Source organism: Hyperoodon ampullatus, assembly GCF_949752795.1.
Source record: "Hyperoodon ampullatus genome assembly, chromosome: 19".
NCBI lineage: Eukaryota > Metazoa > Chordata > Mammalia > Artiodactyla > Ziphiidae > Hyperoodon > Hyperoodon ampullatus.
Genome location: NC_136932.1, coordinates 55,011,273 through 55,033,384, shown reverse-complemented (window position 1 = coordinate 55,033,384; position 22,112 = coordinate 55,011,273). Strand labels below are relative to the sequence as shown.

Genomic DNA, 22,112 nt, shown 5'->3' with positions numbered 1-22,112 from the left:
CATCAGCATTGCTATTTCTTTTCTTTTCTTTCCTTTTCTTTTCTTTTCTTTTCTTGTTTTTTTCTCCTTCTTCCCTAGTTTATTTTCTGACTTTAACAGTGGGGAATCCATTTGACTGTGCTCACAGCAGGTAATAAGTACTATAGTCACTGGATTGGTTTCTTTGGATGGTTAAAAGAATAAGTATAATTAAGCTTTTCTGAAGCTGCCAACTGTATTGGGGTTTGGTGCATATTTAAAGCTTATTTAAAAATAGGTCCTTCAGAAATTGAACTATTTAACTGGTAGAATTCCTAAGGGCATATTCCTTTATCAGGTAGAGATTACTTAGATGACTGGAATTTGTGTCAAGTAAAAGAAAATCCTCTTTCACGTAAGGCTAGATTTAATGCTGTACTATCTCATTATGACTTACCATGTTTAATTTATAATTTTAGTTTGGTGCTTTTTACCTACCATAAATTTACTAAAATAGCTTTTTACAAACTGAATAAGAAACATTTATTTAGATACTTTCAAAGATTCGGATTCAGGTGGATCTTTGCTCCTTGAATTCAAAATCTAAATCTAGATAAAATATAGAAAAGACATTGTTTTGGGACTTCCCTGGCGGCGCAGTGGTTAAGAATCCGCCTGCCAATGCAGGGGACATGGGTTCAAGCCCTGGTCCAGGAAGATCCCACATGACGCAGAGTAATTAATAAGCCCGTGTGCCACAGCTACTGAGCCTGCGCTCTAGGGCCTGCAAGCCACAGCTACTGAAGCCTGCGCACCCTAGAGCCTGTGCTCTACAGCAAGAGAAGCCACCATGATGAGAAGCCCATGCACCGCATCGAAGAGTAGCCCACTTGCAGCAACGTAGACCCAACGCAGCAAAAAAAAAAAGAAAAAAAAGACATCGCTTTTATAAGCTATAGTCGTGAGATCTAAATTCTCTTCTAAGTAAACTGGGATGTTGGTATCTTTAAGACCCCAGGCATTCTAACTGAGCCATAAATAAGATCAGAGCTATCACTATTTCTAGTCAACATAGCACTGCCCACTTTCACCACTTCTATTCAACATAGTACTGAATGTTCTAGTCAGAGCAATTAGACAAGAAAAAGAAATAAAAGGTATTCATATTGGAAATATAGAAGTAAAATGATATGTTTACAGATGATATGAGCTTATATGTAGAAAACCCAAAAGGTTCCACCAAAAAAAAACAAACAACCTGTTAGAATTAATAAATGAATTCTGCAAAGTAGCAGGATACAAAGTCAGCACACAGAAATCAATTGCATTTCTATATGTGAACAATCTGAAGAGGAAAGTACAAAAACATTTTCATTCACCATAGCATCAAAAATGATAAAATACCTAGGAATTAATCTAACCAAGGAGGTGAAAGACTTTTATAGTGAGCTACAAGACATTGCTGAAAGAAATTAAAGAAGACATATAAATGGGAAGAAATCCCATGCTTGTGGATTGGAATATGTAATATTGTCAAGATATCTACCCAAAGTGAAATACAGATTCAATGCAATCCCTATCAAAATCCCAATTACGTTTGTTGCAGAAATAGAAAAACCTATCCTAAAATTCATGTCAATCTCAAGGCATCCCAAATAGCTAAAACAAACTTGGGGGAAACATAGAACAAAACCAGAGGACTCATATTTTGTAATTTTAAAACTTACTGTAATGCTTCAATAATCAAAATGGTGTGGCACTGCATAAAGACAGGTAAAAAGACCAATGGAATAGTATAGCAAGCCGAAAAATAAACCCTCACATATATGGTGAAATTATTTTGGAAAGGGTGTCAAGATCGTTCAAAAGGCAAAGGAAAGTCTTTACAGTAATGGTGCTGGGAAAACTGCATATCCACATGCAAAAGAATGAAGTTGGACCCTTACCTAACACCATATACAGAAGTTTACTCAAAATGGATCAAAGGGGACTTCCTGGGTGGCGCAGTGGTTATGGATCTGCCTGCCAATGCAGGGGACACGGGTTCGAGCCCTGGTCTGGGAAGATCCCACATGCCGCAGAGCCAGTAAGCCCATGCGCCACAACTACTGAGCCTGTGCTCTAGAGCCCACAAGCCACAACTACTGAAGCCCGCACACATAGAGCCTGTGCTCTGCAACAAGAGAAGCCACTGCAATGAGAAGCCCGTGCACCATAACGAAGAGTAGCCCCCGCTCGCCTCAACTAGAGAAAGCCTGAGTGCAGCAATGAAAACCCAATGCAGCCAAAAATAAAATTAATTAATTTTTAAAAATGGATCAAAGACTAAAATGTGAGACCTAAAACAGTAAAACTCCTAGGAGAAAATCTAGAGCAAAAGCTTTACAGCACGGGATTTTACAGTGATATGTTGGATATGACACCAACAGTATAGGCAACAAAAGAAAAAATCGACAAATTGGACTTTATAAAAATTTAAAATTTTGTGCCTCAAAATATACTATCAACAGAGTAAAAAAGCAACCGACAAGAGTGGAAGAAAATATTTGTAAATCATATGTCTGATAAGGGATTAATATCCCGAGTACATAGAGAGCTCTGAAAACTCAACAACAAAAAAACAAACCCAATTCAAAAATGAGCAAAGGACTTGAATAGACATTTCTTCAAAGAAGATAAGCAAATGACCAATAAGCATGTGAAAGTATGCTCAACATCACTAATTATTAGGGCAATGCAGATCAAAACTATAATGAGGTACAACCTCACATCCATTAGGATGGCTGCTATCGAAAAGAAAACAAAATATAACAGGTGTTGGTGAGGATATGGAGAAATTGGGATCCTTGTGCACTGTTCATAGGAATGTAAAATTGTACAGCTGCTGTTGAAAACCGTATGATAGTTCCTCAAAAAATTAAAAGTAGAATTACCATATTAGAATTACCCAAAAGAATTGAAAGCAAGGTCTCAAAGAGATATTTGTGCACCTATGTTCATAGCAGTATTTTTCACAGTAATTAAAATATGGAAGTAACCCAAGTGTCCATCAACAGATGAATGGACCAGCAAAATGTGGTAAACAATGGCGTATTGTTCAGCCTTAAAAAGGAATGAAATTCTGACATGCTACAACATGGATGAACCTTGAGGACATTATGCTAAGTGAAAAGTCAGTCACAAAAAGAGAAATCTGTATGATTTCCCTTATATGAGGTACTTACTGTAGTCAAAATCATGGAGACAGAAAGTAGAATGGTGGTTGCCAAGGGTTGGGGGAGGAGGGAATAGGGAGATAGGAGATTTGTTGTGGGGAGTTTTATGAGTATAGAGTTTCAGGTTTACAAGGTGAGAAGAGTTCTGGAGATTGACGGTGGTGATGATTGCACGACATTGTGAATGTATTTAATGCCACTGAACTGCACACTTAAAATGGTTAAAATGGTAAATTTTAATGTCATGTGTATTTTAACACAATAACAATTTTTTAAAAAGAGAAAATGGAATAGAGAAAGTAGAGACAGCAAATACAAATTGCTCTTTCAAATTTGGTTGTAACAGGCAGCAGAGAAATGGAACATTGGCTGGGAAGGTGAGATTTTGGTCAAGAAACTTGTATTTTAACATTGAAGGTACTTTATACTGTTGGGGCTGATTTACAGAGAGAAAAATTGATAATATGAGAAGAAAATTGCAGGAGTAATATCCTTGGTGGTTTTAGAGGGGATGGAATCTGGTAGGTAAGTGGAAGAGATGGCCTTATGTAGGAGCACGGAGACAGTTTTATCTTTGTAATAGGGAGAAAGCGCTTACAGTCACAGGTGTACATAGCTTATGTGATGGGAGCTTATGTGAGTTCTAATCATTTGTTTTCTCAATGAGAATGAGGAGAGGGAAGGAAGAGAGAGTAAGCTGATTTAGAAAATATATAGTAAGTCGTTAAGCAACATTAAGGGCCCTCTTAAGTTAGTGGTCATGAATTAAAGGAAGACAAGTCAGTATGTTTGAATTTTACTTTTGTCACATTTGGCTGTTTGTGTGATGGCTGGAGTAAGGAGAGAGTTGGAGTTGACCAGGATTTTACAAAGTGAGTTTGGCAGAAGGATAAGTGACTTGAGAATTTACGCAAGGGGGTTATTATAATGATGCACCAAGAAAGGAGAGTAGTGAAGACTGTAGGGAACATGGATTAAAGGTCCTGGTGGAGTTACATTGTTGACATCCATATTCTGTAGGGAGTGACTTGGAAAGGTAGGAGCTGGTAGGTGGAGAGTGAGATGCTTGAAATGGGTATTATGAAGGTTCTTAGTAATGACATGGCCTAGGGGATGATCATGGGACTGACTTGAAGTGGAGGACAAGATCATTGGAGGTGAGGAGGCCCATCTCCTCTGAATGTTGGAAGGATCACCTGTGTAGACACTGAAATCGCTAAAAATTTATAAGAGCTGTGGTGGAAGGACAGTAATGTAGGTGCTAAATATTTGAGTAATGAGACCATATGATGCGGAGGTCTGCTGAAGACTCTGATGGTAGTAGGTAGTGAATGAAATAGTCCAACAGCGTAGTTGTAGAGGGTTTTAGGGAGAAGGTAGGTGGCAATGACAAGCAAGAAACACATCTAACGTATCTCAAGGCCAGGTGATACAAGGGATGAAAGAAAAAACTGAGAGGGCTCAAGGAAAACAGTATCTTCAAGGGAGTCAAATATCGGTAATGTAAGAAGGTGAAAGGAATGGAATACTCGGAGAAGAGGCTGAAGATGTGAGATTTGTTAACGATAGACCTTTAGTTCCAGAGAGCACAGTGGAAGAGTTGGGGAGGTTGAAGAGGAAGGATATGAGTCCGGATTATTTTAAGGGACATACAGAGCTTAATGGAGATGAGAGACTGTGATATAAGGGATTACCTGGGAGGTGTTGGCTTTTTGAGATGACTGAGATATAGGGCATGATTGGATTGATTCTTGGAGGAGATGGTTCTCAAACCCTAGCCACTATGTCACTGTGTCACCTAGGACTTCTAGATAGCTCATATAATAAAAACTGTCAGGCTTCCTGGCTATGCCATTGATTTATTTATTTTATTTCTAAAAGTAATGTGATTACAAATTCAAATAATACAGAAAAGTGAAACTTTTCATTTCCTACTACTGCTGTCCAGTTATTTAGAAGTGTGTGTACGTGTCAACACCTAAATCCCTTTTTAAAATACTGATACTATTCTCTTACTTGCTTCTTTCTCTTAACAATATATCTTGGACATCTGTCTGCAGCAGAATATTTAGGTTTACCTTATTCTTTTTACTGGCTTTTTTTTTTTTTTTTTTTTGCTGTGCCACGCAGCTTGTGGAATCTTACTTCCCCAACCAGGGATCAAACCTGTGCCTCCTGCAGTGGAAGCACAGAGTGCTAACCACTGGACTGCCAGGGAATTCCCTGGCATTTTAATGCATTGTGTTCCATTGTATTTAACCACTGCCCTATTGACGGGACAGTTGGATTACTTCTAGGTTATCTCTGATTGACTAGAACTAAAAGAGGAGGGAAAAGGAGTGCTGCTTTTTATTATAAGTCCTTTTGTATTTTTGATTTTTTATATAGTTAAAAATATATTTATATATGTTTGTACATATATTTTTGGTTTTTATATATGCTATCTAAAAGTTATAATAAAGAAACACAAATATTAATACCCTTAGAGACCACAGCCAATTAATTGTGCTACCAGATTATTTTGTGTTTGTGTTCATCTCCTAATAAACTTTGCCACTTGTATTTAATTGAAGAGTAGCTTGAGATTTTAGAAGAAGCCCATTTAAAAAAAACTGTTACCATTTACATGACATTTGTCAAAATTGGATTGTCTTCAGTACAACATAACAAAAACGAAATAGAAAAAGAAAGCTAGATATCAAGGCTGATAGAACTTTGCAACAATATCTACAACTTCAGGTTTAAAGTATTTACATTAATTAAACCAACCTCATTTTCTAATGGAATTGACTTATTTATTTATTTATTTATTTTTAAATTTTTGGCTGCTTTGGGTCTTAGTTGCTGCACATGGGCTTTCTCTAGTTGCAGCGAGCAGGGGCTACTCTTCATTGCGGTGCGCGGGCTTCTCATTGCAGTGGCTTCTCTTGTTGCGGTGGCTTCTCGTTGCAGAACATGGGCTCTAGGCAGGTGGGCTTCAGTAGTGGTGGCTTGCAGGCCTAGTTGCTCTACATCATGTGGGATCTTCCTGGACCAGCGATCGAACCCGTGTCCCCTGCATTGGCAGGCGGATTCATAACCACTGGGCCACCAGGGAAGTCCCTGGAATTGACTTTATAATATGTAAATGTTATAAGTTCAAATGTAAAAAATAAATGTGTACTTAAAACAAGTTATTCAGGGACTTCCCTGGTGGTCCAGTGGCTAAGACTCTGCGCTCTCAGTGCAGGGGGCCTGGGTTAGATCCCTGGTCAGGGAACGAGATCCCACCTACTGCAACTAAGACTTCGAATGCTGCAACTAAAGATCCCGCATGCCGCAACTAAGACCTGGGACAGCCAAACAAACAAACAAATAAATATATATATATATTTTAAATGAATTTATTTATTTATTTTATTTTTGGCTGCATTGAGTCTTCATTGCTCCGCGTGGGCTTTCTCTAGTTGTGGCGAGCGGGGGCTACTCTTTATTGCGGTGCGTGGGCATCTCATTGTGGTGTCTTCTCTTGTTGCAGAGCACAGGCTCTGTAGGCACATGGGCTTCAGTAGTTGTGGCATGCAGGCTCAGTAGTTGTGGCTTATGGGCTTTAGAGCGTAGGCTCAGTAGTTGTGGTGCATGGGCTTAGTTGCTCCACGGCATGTGGGATCTTCCTGGACCAGGGATCGAACCCATGTCTCCTGCATTGGCAGGCGGACTCTTAACCACTGTACCACCAGGGAAGTCCCTAAATAAATATTTTTTCAAAACCAAGTTATTCAAATTATAACATGAAAAATAAACAGTTGATTTTTTAAATGTTGACTAACACTGAATCAGAGGCTTTGTGCTTTCTTTTTAATATCTTAAATCACAATTTAGTTTTTTTAACCTTATCTAGATTTGTCAGAATATAAATAGATTTGCTTTCAAATATATTCATTTTTATACTATAAAGATATATTAATATTACTGACTTTTAAACTAGCTATATTGTGTGTGTGTGTGTGTGTATACACACACACGTACATACTTTTAGTCTTTTGGCCTCCTGTAGCTACCTTTGCAAAAATAGTTAAATAATGGAGTCTTTGAATCGCAGTTTCTTCACTGTTCTAAGTTTCCCAAAATAGATGCATCAGGTGCCTTTGTTACCATAACAGTGGGACCTCAAATAAATTCCTTTAATTCTTTAACACAGAATAATACTTTTTTCTCCATCATTAGAAGTCTCTCACATATCTCATTTATCAGGGTTATACTTTGAGGGATTATTTTATAGTTTGATGGTAAATAGCTAAGGTTAAAAGTGTGAAACACAGATATGTAGACACTAGACAGGAATGGTGAGGGTACCATAATTCCACACTTCATGGATGTATGAACTGAAATACAGTATGATTAAGATTTATTCTCTTGAGTCCTATGTAGTACTCTTTCAAATCTGAATAGTTCCTGCTTTCATATTGCTTTCCCCCTGCAACTGCCATTAGAGTTAGCAAATGCCAGGGTCTTAAAGAAATTAGTCTGGAACTAAAAGAAAAAAGTTTGATGAATATCAGGTTTTAATATGAAAGTATCCTACACCATTAGTATTATATTGTATTAGTTTTCTGGGGCTACTGTAACGAAGTATCACAGACTTGGTGACTTAACAGAAATCGATTTTCTCAAAGTTCTGCACGTTAAAAGTCCAAGACCAAGGCATCAGCAGGGTTGGTTTCTATTGAGACCTTTCTTCTTGGCTTATAGATGGCCATCTTCTCCCTGTGTCTTCACATGGTGTTTCCTCTGTACCTATATGTATCCATATTTCCTCTTCTTATAGGGATATAAGTCATACTGGGTTAGGCCCACCTTTAATGACCTCACTTTAACCTTTTAAAAAATATTTATTTATTTATTTGGTTGCGCTGGGTCTTAGTTGCAGCAGGTGGGCTCCTTACTTCTGGCATGTGAACTCTTAGTTGCAGCATGCGTGTGGGATATAGTTCCCTAACCAGGGATCAAACCCAGGCCCCCTGCGTTGGGAGCACAGAGTCTTAACCACTGTGCCACCAGGGAAGTCCCAACGTCACTTTAACTTAATTACCTCTTTAAAAACCCTGTCTCCAAAGACAGTCACAATATAAGGTACTGGAGGTTAGGCCTTCAACCTGTGAATTGTGGGGTGACACAATTTAGCCCATAAAATTTGCTAATACTGATACTAGTTCTTCAGGTAGGTAAAACATGGCGGCCCAAGTTTTTCTTTGTTTTATTTTTAAGCTATTATGTTGTGCTTGCTGTGCTAAGAGAACTAAAAGTGAAATTTCGTAAAGGTGTATTGGGACCTTTTCCATTGCCTTCCCATGGAAGATAACTTTGTAAAAAGCATTTTTAGGAATAGTCTATGTTTGTTTAAAAAAAGAAAAAAGGGCCACCTTTTTCTGGAAGGTCTTATAAAATATATTATCTTTATAAGGCTAATGATGGAAATAGTACATCTTTTTGGTGGAACCAGTTTTAAGTCTCCATACTTTTAAATTTCACCTACGCTGACTAACTCTTCCTTAACTGCATCCATAGTTCTCTGATAATGAACCTATTAGTTTAATAGTTTTATATAAATTTGCAATTCTATAACATTTTTGATACATATTGCTGTTGCTAAGGTCCATGAGCAAATATTTTCCTTCTTTGGGTCATATTCCCCCATAATATGACCACCTGAAGCAATTTGTTTCCATGAATTGGTATCCTCTCTTCTGTTTTCCGTCACTTGAGAATTCATTCATGACATAAAGCTTTAAACCGAAGATTATTAGGGTATTGACTATAAAGATACTATCAGGGTTTCCAGATATTAATTAGTTAATATGTGACATTTGTTTTTCTGTTACTTGAAAATATAAAATTTACATGCTCTTGTTCATTAATGCAGGTGTAGGAAAAGATTGTCACTTGATGTGTTTGCTTTTTAAAGTGGAATTGCTTTGTCTGGCAAATGTAACCAGAAACAAAAAAGCTTCTTACTATGGAAAAATTTACTATTCAGATTAGAAGCATTCTGATACTGTTATTAGGATTATTTGACATTTGTAAGAAATTATATTTATTATTATTTATTATATTACTGTTACTTATTATCTCAGCTTTTAAAAAAAAGATTGGATTGCAAATTAAAATCACAGCAAGATACTACTACACACCCACCACAATTGCTAAAATAAGAAGGCTGACAATACCAAATGCTGATGAAGGTATGGAACAACTGGAACTCCATACATTGTCAGTGTGGTCATATAACAATGGTACAATCACTTTGGAAGAAAAGGTGTACAGTTTCTTTAAAAAAACGAAACATATACCTGCCCTATGACCCAGCAATTCCACTTCAAGAGAAATGATAACATTTGTCTACAAAATTGCTCACACAAGAATATTTATAGCAACTTTATTCATCACATCCCAAAACTGGATATGGCCCACATGTCCACAAACAGGAGAATAAATAAACTCTAGTATATATTGTTAGTTGTTTATTTGTTTATTGTACATTTTTTCCTTTTTTTATTGAGGTATAGTTGATGTACAGTATTTTAGCTACAGGTGTACAACATGGTGATTCACAATTTTTAAAGGTTGTACTCCATTTATAGTTTTTATAAAATATTATCTAGATTCCCCATGTTGTACACTATATCCTTGTAGCCTATTTATACATAGTAGTTTGTACTTTTTAATTCCCTACCCCTAACTTGCCCCTCCCTACTTCCTTCTCCTCATTGGTAACCACTAGTTTTGTTCTCTATATCTGTGAGTCTGTTTCCATTTCCTTATATTCATTCTTTTGTTTTATTTTTTAGATTCCACATATAAGTGATAACATACAGTATCTTTCTCTGTCTGACTTACTTCACCTAGCATAACACCCTCCAAGTCCATCCATGTTGTTGCAAATGGCAAAATTTCATTTTTCATGGCTGAGTAATAATATTGTATATATAGATAATATCTTCTTTACCATTCATCTGTCGATGGCCACTTAGGTTGCATCCATATCTTGGCTATTGTAAATAATGCAGCTATGAACATTGGAGTGCATATATCCTTTTTAATTAGTGTTTTTGGGTTATTTTGGATATCCAGGAGTGGAATTGCTGGATCATATGGTAGTTCTAGTTTTAGGTTTTTTGAGAAAGCTCCATATTGTTTTTCACAGTGGCTGCACCAATTTACATTCCCACCAAAAGTGTATGAGGGTTCCCTTTTCTCCACGTCCTCACCAACATTTGTTATTTGTGTTCTTTCTGATGATAGCCATTCTGATAGGTGTGAGGTGATATCTCATTTTGCTTTTAATTTGCATTTGTCTGATTACTAACGATGTTGAGCATCTTTTCACGCACCTGTTGGCCATCTGTATGTTTTCTTTGGAAAAATTCTATTCAGGTCTTCTGCCCATTTTTTTATTGGGTTGTTTGTTTCTTTTTTTTTTCTCACACAGTTTTCCTTCTGGAATCATTTCCTTCGCTAATTTATTATGCTTCATAGTTGAATGTATTTGATTCAACTCATTGAATATGCACTCCTTCAAGAAAGTATTATTTTGTCTTGTTTGCCATACTCAAGAATCAAGATAGACTTAACACATGTGCTTCAATATTATGAGAGTAATTATCACTCTCTGTCTGAAAAGCAGTTCAGAGAGTGATTAAAAAAAATAAGGGCTCATTACAGACTTTAAAATAGTAGAATAACAATGACATTGTCTGCTTCTCTCAGAAATTGCCAGGAAAAAAAAGGAGGATGAACAAGAAAGAAAAATGCAAACTCCATCTTCAGTAAGAGTAGGATATATCTGTTAACACCATATCAGAAAATTAAGGGCTACCAAATGCAGCAAAGACCAAATGGGTTTCAGAAAATGAAGAGATAGAATGCTTTATCTGAAGATCTCAGTGAAAGCCAATAAGGTGTATGCTCCAAAAAAGGTGGTATTCTTTCGGGGGGCAAAAATAATTTTGGAACCTTTCACAGGCTACCAGCAGGGACTCCTCAATATGTAGTTTGGCACCAAGAAAGAGAAGAGGATAAGTTGAATGAGGAATTGGAAATACCATATTTTAAAAAAATGTATTTACTTGTTTTTATTCTTGGCTGTTTGGGTCTTTGTTGCTGTGTGTGGGCTTTCTCTAGTTGCGGCGAGCGGGGGCTACTCTTCGTTGTGGTGCGCGGGCCTCTCATTGTCGTGGCTTCTCGTTGCAGAGCACGGGCTCTAGGTGCACAGGCTTCAGTAGTTGTGGCTCACTGGCTTAGTTGCTCCACGGCATGTGGGATCTTCCCGCACCGGGGCTTAAACCCATGTCCCCTGCACTGGCAGGCGGATTCTTAACCCCTGCGCAACCAGGGAAGTCCCAAGAGACTCTGTATTATTAGCAGCTTTGTTGGCTAGGGAGAAGTCAAGAATAAAATAACTCCCTCACACAACCTTGGGCCCTCAGGAACTTCATTGTGAACTACATGAACCTCTTATGAAGAGCTGGTCCAGGAAAAACGTACTTCATTTATAGATTATTATCATAAAGGAACCAGCAGGGATTTTATATAAAGAGATTACAATTTTAGAAAGTTGAAGTAGGGATTTCCCTGGTAGTCCAGTGGTTGAGACCCTGCACTTCCACTGCAGGGGTCATAGGTTCGATCCCTGCTCAGGGAACTAAGATTGCGCACGCCGTGCAGCATGGCAAAATAAATAAATAAAAATTTTTAAAAGTTGACGTAAACAAAAATAAAAATAAATGGCAATTGAAAAATATTCCTGATGAAAGTTGCAATAAGATATATTGTCTTGAAAGATAATTTTAAAAAATTAATCTTGCAAGTTCTTTGATAAAACTAGAACTCAAAGCAGAGGTAGGTCAAGGAAGGGTTAGTGGAAAAGGTGAAGTTTAGCTAACAGAGCTCGAAAAATAAGTGGAAGAGAAAAATTAAATTGTCAATGAAATGAGGGGCGTATTGGAAGCAGGAAAAAGAGTAGACACTTCTGGAAAACACAGTAAGGTACATGGAGGGTAAAATTGAGAAAAAATGAACAAAACGAAATGGAACTTAACCACATGTCTAAAAGGAATAAAGAACCAGTGTTAGATGTGGCACATGGGTAAAGGAGAATAATTGTTGTCCTTGAAGAATAAAACTCAAGTAATACAATATAATATTTACAGGTATTTTTCAAAGAAACTGCTCAAAACAAATGCAGATTTGAATCTGTAGATTGACAGGGCACATGATGAGCCAGGAAAAATTTACATAGAACAATTAACGTTAAGGCATAATCTAGTAATGTTATTGGACTGCAAAAAAAATTTTTTTTAATGATTCCAGAGTAAAAGAATAAACATGACGGGGAGAAAGATTCAAACTGGCTTCAGAATTCTCAGGAAAGTTCAGTGTCAGAAGACAGTAGAGCAAGATCTGTAAAGTCCTCAAGGACGGAAAGTGTGACCTAAGAATTTTATCTCTACTCACACTGTTGTTCAGGTGAAAAGGCAACGTTTTTAAACATGCGAAAACTCAGAAAATATAATTTCCCTAATGCCTTCTTGAGAAACTACTGGAGGACACACTTTAGATAACCAAGTGATGAAAATATAGCAAAAGACTTGATATGAGCATTGAATCCATAGGATTAATGGGGGGCTTACTATTCTAGGACAGAATTTATATATTATAAACTCTGATATGTAGATATTATATGACTCAAAAGTATTGGGAGGATAAGGGGGGCGGAGATAGTAGAAAGCTGTTAAAACTACGGAGGATGTACTCTAGCAAAGTCTATAAAGCTAGTTGATAAGAAAAGAAGATGAGGGATCTAGGAAATGGGAAACCAAACACAGAAGAGCTCCATAAGAAAGTCCCAGGGTGTCATTTGTACAGCAAGACTGTAGAGTCCAGGGTGTTTTCCAGGAGAAAAAGTAGAAACTGATTTGCTTGAACATATGGAAAATATCATTGAATCGTGTGCCACAATGTTGTTGGAGCATTTGGAAAAAATTACTGATAGGTATGTTGAAAACAAAGCAAATGGGAAAAAGTGAGGCAGTCATCAACTCTAGGAAAAAAAAGCTGTACAAGAAAGGAGTTGTGATCTTAGTATACACTTCAGAAATTCACACTATTTGTATTCCTGGAATTTTTTTTTTTTTTTTTACGGTACGTGGGCCTCTCACTGTTGTGGCCTCTCCCGTTGCGGAGCACAGGCTCCGGACGCACAGGCCCAGCGGCCATGGCTCACGGGCCCAGCCGCTCTGCGGCATGTGGGACCTTCCCAGACCAGGGCACGAACCCGTGTCCCCTGCATCGGCAGGCGGACTCTCAACCACTGCGCCACCAGGGAAGCCCTACCTGGAATATTTTAAAGAATTTTTTTTAGTATATAAATTTATTTATTTATTTATGGCTGCGTTGGGTCTTTGTTGCTGCGCGTGGGCTTTCTCTAGTTGTGGTGAGCAGGGGCTACTCTTCGTTGCGGTGGCTTCTCTTGTTGCGGAGTACAGGCTCTAGGCACAGCAGCTTCAGTAGTTGTGGCACATGGGCTCTAGAGCGCAGGCTCAGTAGTTGTGGTGAACGGGCTTAATTGCTCTGTGGCATGTGGGAGCTTCCTGGACCAGGGATTGAACCCGTGTCGCCTGCATTCGCAGGTGGATTCTTATCCACTGCGCCACCAGGGAAGTCCCTGGAATATTTTAAAACTTACTGATTTAACCAAAAATTGGGGGGGGAGGGGAGTTGGGTTTGTGAGAAGAATCAGTAAATCTTCACTATGGAGAAAAGATAAGGCTAATATTGATAAATCAAGAAGAACTAACACCTCCTCTACCATGGGAAGAAGATAATATATCTGATATCTAATATTGATAAATTAAGAAATATCAATATAGGGCTTCCCTGGTGGCGCAGTGGTTAAGAATCTGCCTGCCAATGCAGGGGACACGGGTTCAAGCCCTGGCCCGGGAAGATCCCACGTGCCGCGGAGCAACGATGCCCATGCACCACAACTACTGAGCCGGCGCTCTAGATCCCGCGAGCCACAACTACTGAGCCCACATGCCACAATTACTGAAGCCCACGCGCCTAGGGCCCGTGCTCTGCAACAAGAGAAACCACTGCAATGAGAAGCCCGTGCACCGCAATGAAGAGTAGGCCCCGCTTGCCACAGCTAGAGAAAACCTGCGCACAGCAATGAAGACACAATGCAGCCAAAAATAAATAAAATAAATTTTAAAAATTTTAAAGAAATGTATGCCCATGTTATATAAAAAAATATGAGTATAAAGATTTCACTTAGAAATATGGAAACAGGAGAATGGCTAGAAAAGTTGATGCTGGTATCCTCTGCAACATAGAGAACAGTGGGTAAGGGTTTTCGGTCTTTCATCATGAGTCTTTTAGTTCAACTTTACTTTAATAAGTATATATATGATTGCAGTATTTTGGTAAAAATTTAAGTAATTTAACAAATAATGGATTATATATCTGTGCAGTGTGCACAAAACGGGATGTAATGATGTTCACTGAAGCATTGTCTATAGTATTAAAAATTATTGGGCTTCCCTGGTGGTGCAGTGGTTGGGAGTCCGCCTGCCGATGCAGGGGACACAGGTTCGTGCCCTGGTCCGGGAGGATCCCACATGCCGCGGAGCGGCTAGGCCCGTGAGCCATGGCCGCTGAGCCTGCGCGTCCGGAGCCTGTGCTCCGCAATGGGAGAGGCCACAACAGTGAGAGGCCCGTGTACCGCAAAAAAAAAAAAAAAAAAAAAAAAAAAAAAAAAAAATTATCAATAATCTGTCATTGATAGAGAAACTGTAGCAACTTAAAATAAGTTTTGTGTTTGTGTGTGTGTGCATTCATTGGCATGGAAAGTTCCGTAAAACAGATTGCTAAGGGAAAAGTACATTTTGTAATAGTACATATATCATTTCATTTATACTACAATAAATACAAAACAAAGCTATATTCTTCTGTTTGTAAACACTTAGAAAAAAAGTCTAGAAGGATTTAGCAAACTGATCATTTTTACCTTTACTTTTGACTTTAAGTATTTCTGTATTCTTTGCTTTTTTTCAAAAACAGTGTGATATGTATTACTCTTTAATTAAAGTTAATGAAATAAAGGAATAAATACATAAGCTATGTTCATGGGAAAACTAGGTTAAGGGACTGGAATTCACGAAATATGTTTCTTGTAGCCACCATGTTGTTGCTTCGCTATACAACTTTTAGCATATTATCTTGTATCTCTGTTTTCTTAATCAGTAGAACCTGATTATTATCACATGTGTTCCTGGGGTAAACAATTACACCATTAGAGGTTTACACTATAGCTTTCAAGACTTACACCTGGATTTAAAAATGTGGCTCCACTTTAACCTCTCTAATCATCAATTTCTTCAGTTAAGAATTTCAGAAACGCCCTATTTCACAGTGTTACTGTGAGAATTAAAAGAGATAAAAGATGTAAAGAATTTAGTACATTAGCTGGCAGGTAATAACTCAAAAAATTGTAGCTACTTTTATCCTTTTTCATGAAAATAAGATATCATTTTCTTATATCAATATTGTATTCAGAATGTATATGTAACAGCTTATGACCTAAAGTAATATCTAGAAATAGTGATGTGGATTAGTAGACTCATTAAACAGGGTTCTATTTCTGGTTGTGTTTCAAAGAATAATTGTGTTCCATCATAGTAAAGCCCCTGTTTTTTTTAAAAAAAGTATATATAGTTGGATATATAATATTATGTTAGTTTCCGGTGTACTACAGAGACTTGACATTCGCATACATTATGACATGATCACCACAGTGAGTCTAGCACCCATCTGTCCCCATACAAAGGTATTACACTACTATTGAAGAGTATTCCTCATGCTGTGTATTACACCTCCACGGCTTATTTATTTTATAACTGAAGGTTTTTACCTCTTTATCTCCTCCACCTATTCTGTTCCCCCCCACCCCTCCCCTCTGGCAACCACCTGGTTGTTCTCTGTATCTATGAGTCTGTTTTCATTTTTTTGTTTTTTGTTTTTTAGATTCCACATATAATTGAGATCATACAGTATTTGTCTTTCTCTGTTTGACTTATTTCCTGAGCATAATACCCTCTACATCCATTCATGTTGTCGCAATGGCAAAATTTCATTTTTTTATGGCGGAGTAATAATATTCCATTGTATATATACACCACATCTTCTTTATCCATTTGTCTATTGACAGACACTTAGGTTGCTTCCATATCTTGGCTATTGTAAAAAGTGCTACAGTGAATTTCAGGGTATATATATGTTTTCAAATTCATACTTTTTTAAGGTATATACCCAGAAGTGAAATTGCTGGGTCATATGGCAGTTCCATATTTAATTTTTTGAGGAACCATCATACTGTTTTCTATAGTGGTTGTACCATTTTACAATCCCACCAACAGTACATGAAGATTCCCTTTTCTCCACATCCTCACCAACACCTCTTATTCGTGGTCTTTTTGATGATAGCCATTCTGACAGGTATGAAATGGTATCCCTTTGTGGCTGCGATTTATATTTCCTTGATGATTAGTGATGTCGAGCATCTTTCCCCGTGTCTGTTGGCTATCAGTATGTCTTATTTGGAAAAATGTCTGTTCAGGCCCTCTGCCCACTGTCTAGTCAGGTTGTTTGTTTTTGTTGGTGTTGAGCTGTATGAGTGCTTTGTATACAGTAAGTCCCCTACATATGAACCTTCAAGTTGCGAACTTTCAAAGATGTGAACGTGGTCTTCAGCAACTTAGTGACCCTCAGTGAGAAGCTGGAGGTAGATCTGCAAGAGGACGACTTCATCGAACTCCTTGCTGTGCAACACGAGGAGCTTACTAATGAGGACCTGGTGCAATTGGAGGCCCAGAGAAAGGACACAGAGAAACAAGAGGAAGAAGTAGTAACTGAAGAACCGAAGAGACTCACGATGCAGGAAATGACAAGGGGATTTTCTTTATTTGACCAGGCACTGTTAGTTTTAGAGGCACAGGACCCGAACGTAGAACGGTACATGAGGGTTGCAGCCGCCGTTCAGAATGCAATCCAGTGCTACTGTGTCATCTATGACGAGAAAAAAAGAGCTACTACCCAGACATCACTGGATCGTTTTTTCAGGAGGGTAGATAGAATTGAATCCAGTAAGGAACCAGAACCTGTGCCATCAACGTCAGGTGTGAGTGAAACTGCAGCTTGCCCTCCATCTCCTATTGCTGATGATCCTTCAGCTCTACAATCTCCCACCTCCTCTCCCTCCTTCAGTAAGTCTTCTTGCCTGTTCACTTGATGCCAGCCCTTGTATGCCAGCTGTTGTACTGTACTACTGTACTTTTCAAGGTACTGTACTGTAAGATTAAAAGTGTTTTCTTTATTTTTTGTGTTTCTTATGTATTATTTGTGTGAAAAGTATTATAAACCTATTACAGTACAGTACTATATAGCCGATTGTGTTAGTTGGGTACCTAGGCTAACGTTGTTGGACTTATGAACAAATTGGACTTATGACTGTGCTCTTGGAACAGAACTCATGCGTATGTAGGGGACTTACTGTATTTTAGTGGCGGCTTTACGATTTTCTATATGTAGTGTCAAGCCATCTGCAAATAGTGACAGTATTACTTCTTCCTTTCCAATTTGGATTTATTTTATTTCTTTTGCTTGTCTGACTTCTGTGGCTAGGACTTTCAGTACTATGTTGAATAAAAGTGGGGACAATGGGCATTCTTGTCTTGTTCCTGATCTTAGAGGAAATGCTTTCAGGTTTTCATCATTGACTGTGATGTTGGCCGTAGGTTTGTAACTGTTGGCCTCTATTATGTTGAGCTATATTTTCTCTCTACCTACTTTGATGAGGTTTTATTTTTATCACAAATGGATGATGAATTTTGTCAGAAGATTTTCTGCATCTGCTGAGATGATCATATGTTTTTATCCTTCAGCTTGTTAATGTGGTGGATCACATGGATTGATTTGTGTAGATTGAACCATCCTTGCATCCCTGGGATAAATCCTACTCGATCATGGTGTACGATCCTTTTAATGTGTTGTTGAATTCAGTTTGCTAATATTTTGTTGAGGATTTTTGCTTCTATGTTTATCAGTGATATTGGCCTCTACTTTTCATTTTTTGTGGTGTCTGGTTTTAGTGTCAGGGTAATGCTAACCTTATAGAATGAGTTTGGAAGCATTCCTTCCTCTTCAAATTTTTGGAATAGTTTGAGAAAGATAGGTGTTAACTCTTCTCTAAATGTTTGGTAGAATTCACCTGTGAAGCTATCTGGTCCTGGACATTTATTTGTCAGGATTTTTTTTTTAACTGATTTAATTTTGTTCCTAGTAATTGGTCTGTCCATATTTTCTATTTCTTTCTGATTCAGTCTTCAAGATTGTGTGTTTCGGGCTTCCCTGGTGGCACAGTGATTGAGAGTCCACCTGCCGATGCAGGGGACACGGGTTCGTGCCCCAGTCTGGGAAGATCCCACATGCTGCAGAGCGGCTGGGCCCGTGAGCCATGGCCGCTGAGCCTGCGTGTCCGGAGCCTGTGCTCCACAACGGGAGAGGCCACAACAGTGAGAGGCCCACGTACCACACACACACAAAAAAGATTGTGTGTTTCTATGAATTCACCCATTTCTTCTAGGATGACAAATTTATTGTCATGTCATTGTTCATAGTAATCTCTTATGATCCTCCATATTTCTCTGGTGTCAGTTGTAGCTTCTTTTTAATTTCTGATTTTTTAAATTTGAGCCTCTTTTTTTTTCTTGATGAGTCTGGCTTAAGGTTTATCAATTTTGTTTATATTTTTAACGAACCAGCTTTTCTGTTTCTTAGTCTCTATTTCATTTACTTCTGCTCTGATCTTTATTATTTCTTTCCTTCTACTAACTTTGAGTTTCCTTTGTTCTTCTTGTCATTTCTTTAGATGTAAGTTTAGATTGCTTTTTTGAGATTTTTCATGTTTCCTGAGGTAGGCTTGTATCACTAGACTTCCCTTTTAGAACTGCTTTTGCTGCATCCCATAGATTTTGGATCACTGTGTATCCAATGTATTACTGTCACTTTCTCCCTATATGTTTGTTAATATTTGCTTTATATATTTAGATGCTTCTATGTTGGGTGCATATATATTTACAATTGCTGTATCTTCTTGTTGGATTGATCACTTTATCATTATGTAATGTCATTCTTTGTCTTTGTTATAGCTTTGTTTTAGAGGCTACTTTTTTAATATAAGTATTGCTACTCCAGCTTTCTTTTTGTTTCCATTTGCATGGATTAACTTTTTCCATCCCCTCACTTTCACTCTGTCTGTTTTTTTATATTTTAAAGAAATTATTATTGATGTTCAAAATTATTTAATTTCAAGGATATTAATTAGAACATGGATGAAAAAACCTCCACTTGATTTTAAGAGTCTCCTGTAATTTTTCTAATAGTTTACTATGTCTATTTTATTTTACATTTAGATCCAAATTCATTAGGATTTTATGTTTGTGTGAGATATGCAGTACAAAGGGATTTCCCTTGTTCAAGTGGAAAACCAATTGTCAACCATTCATTGAGTAGTTCTGGCTTTCCCAGCTGACACGAAATGCCTTCTTTCTCACTAGCTGAACCCCCATTCCTAAGGTGCCTCTTGAGTGTGCCCTGGAGTGAGTGAGGTAAGCTCACCAACCTGGGCTCCTCTTCTACAAGGTACAGCTACTATCATAGCCTCTGCAGAGACAGCAGGGAGCATGCAACACATAGAAGTGCTCAGAGGCCATCAGCAAGAACCCCGCCCCATAATAACCAGGCAGTGTGGGAGCCTCAAGGCTCTGGTACTGACCACAGGGTGGGGGCTAAGGGGACAGCCGCCTGCTCAGGTAGGGGAAGCTTACTCTCTTCAGCTGGTCCCGCTTCTCCTGCAGCTTGCACGCCTGGCTGTCCAAGCAGCTGAGCCTGTGTCGCAGGGTCTTCAGCTTGCTGTTCTTCTCCTCCTGCTCCCATAGGAAGCACACTTTGTTCTTGTTCTGCCAGGGTGAGAAGCAGCAGGACTGCAACACACTGACGAATTTGTAGGCCCCCAGTGCTGACAGGATGATCTCCTTGATGAACATGGGGCTGGTGTCCCTGTGCTCACTTAGCACAGCTTCTGTGCCTGGCTTCAGGGTGACATCTGTTGGAGGGGTGGAGGGGCTCTGGGAGGGCTTCTGAGGCATTGCTGTGAGGGACAAACTTGTGGGGCTGTGTGCCAAGCCCTTGTTGGGCCCCAGGCTGGTTTTGCTGCAGTCAGGCTCCATGTCTCTCTTCAGCCTCTTTCGGTCAACAGGTTCTCAGGGGACAGACAGCCTCTTTCCAGCGTGCTTGGAGGAGAAACTGTAAGAATGAAGTGAGCCAGTAAATTTGCAAGCCCCAGATACTGGGGGGATAAAGTTATCCATGGAAATGCCACTCTTATCTACCAGGTCCCCATCAGGGGAGGTGGTGTTCTGATTGCCAGCCTCTACAGCAGACATGTTTGCTTCTCCCTGGCTGTCTAATGCTGCGCTAGCCAGATTGGCTTCTGGAGTACTTCCAGAGGCTGCTGCACCAGTTTCTGACTGGTGGCTTCTGGGGTGGCCCTGGGTGCAGGTTTTTTTTTTTTTTTTTTTTTGCGGCCTCTCCCGCTGCGGAGCACAGGCTCCGGACGCGCAGGCTCAGCGGCCCTGGCTCACGGGCCCAGCCGCTCTGCGGCAAGCGGGATCCTCCCGGACCGGGGCACGAACCCGTGTCCCCTGCATCGGCAGGTGGACTCTCAACCACTGCGCCACCAGGGAAGCCCCCTGGGTGCAGTTTTACCCTACAGTGCAGCTCACTTCAACTTGCAGGACTCCAGCTTGACCGCTGGGTTTTCACTTGAGGATGTTGATGACCCTGCAGCTCCTTTCCTGTCTGCTTCACTTACATGTCCCCTCAAGCCCCCGGAGGCCTTTCGGGTGTCCTTTCTCCTGGTGCATCCATGGCCTCCAGCTCCCTTCTTCTCAGTCAGGTGGAAGATGGAAGCCATGGCCATGATCTTGAGCAGTCAGTGCTGATCCTCCAGCCTCGTGGAGAAGCTTTCTTTGGTAAAGTGTTCACTCCTGTGGAAAGACTACTCAGTGGGGGTCCAGTTATCCTTCTGAACAGCCTTTGATACGTGGATCAGACATTTCGAGTCCTTTGGGGGGACACCTGTGGCAGGAGACAGCGGGCGTCTCCCCCGTGCCCTGTCGGATGGAGCACTTTACAGCTGCACAAAAGATCACCGTCTCGGGCCTTGGGCTGCCCTGCCGCTGCCAGGCGCCAGCCCTTGCTTCGTTGAGCCCAGACCAGGGCAGGACCGCCCTGAGGGGAGGGTGCGAGGCAACACGGTTGCAGGACATGGGAGCCAGGCACACAGCTCCCACTGCATGGCACGATGGCAGCACCCAGCTGCCTGTCACCTGGGCAACCAGCCCTAGGCCTGTCTGTGTGTGTCTTTAGACCAGAAAGGAATCCTTGTAGGCAGTGTATATATGGGTCTTGTTATACATTCAGTCCCTCTGTCTTTTGATTGGCGCATTTAGTCTATTTACACTTAAAATAATTACTGATAGGTATGTACTTATTGCCAGTTTAATTGTTTTCTGTTTGTTTTTGTAGTTCTTCTCTGTTCCTTTCTTCTTCTTTTGCTCTATTCCCCTGTGATTTGATGACTATCTTTAGTGATTTGTTTGGATTCCTTTCTATTTTTTCTGTATGTGTCTATTGTAGGTTTTTGGTTTGTGGTTACCATGAGGTTCCTGTATAACAGTGTATATACATATATATATATATGTGTGTGTGTGTATGTGTGTGTATGTATGAATGACTATTTTAAGTTGATTGTCTCTTAAGTTCAAGTCTAATCACCCTACA

General features: G+C 39.4%; 1 protein-coding gene and 1 pseudogene across 2 annotated transcripts in view; one reads left to right on the top strand and one right to left on the bottom strand.

Annotated features, from left to right (window-relative positions):
• The window catches only part of PPM1E (protein phosphatase, Mg2+/Mn2+ dependent 1E), a gene marked incomplete at both ends in the record, with an annotated part of 150,143 nt that overhangs the window by 95,110 nt on the left and 32,921 nt on the right, over positions 1-22,112 (top strand). The window lies entirely within an intron of this gene.
• On the bottom strand, positions 20,057-21,249 carry LOC307067461 (peroxynitrite isomerase THAP4-like; annotated as a pseudogene). The gene is made up of 2 exons: positions 21,053-21,249; positions 20,057-20,744 (listed from the first exon to the last, which is right to left on the bottom strand). The product of its transcript is annotated as a peroxynitrite isomerase THAP4-like (transcript).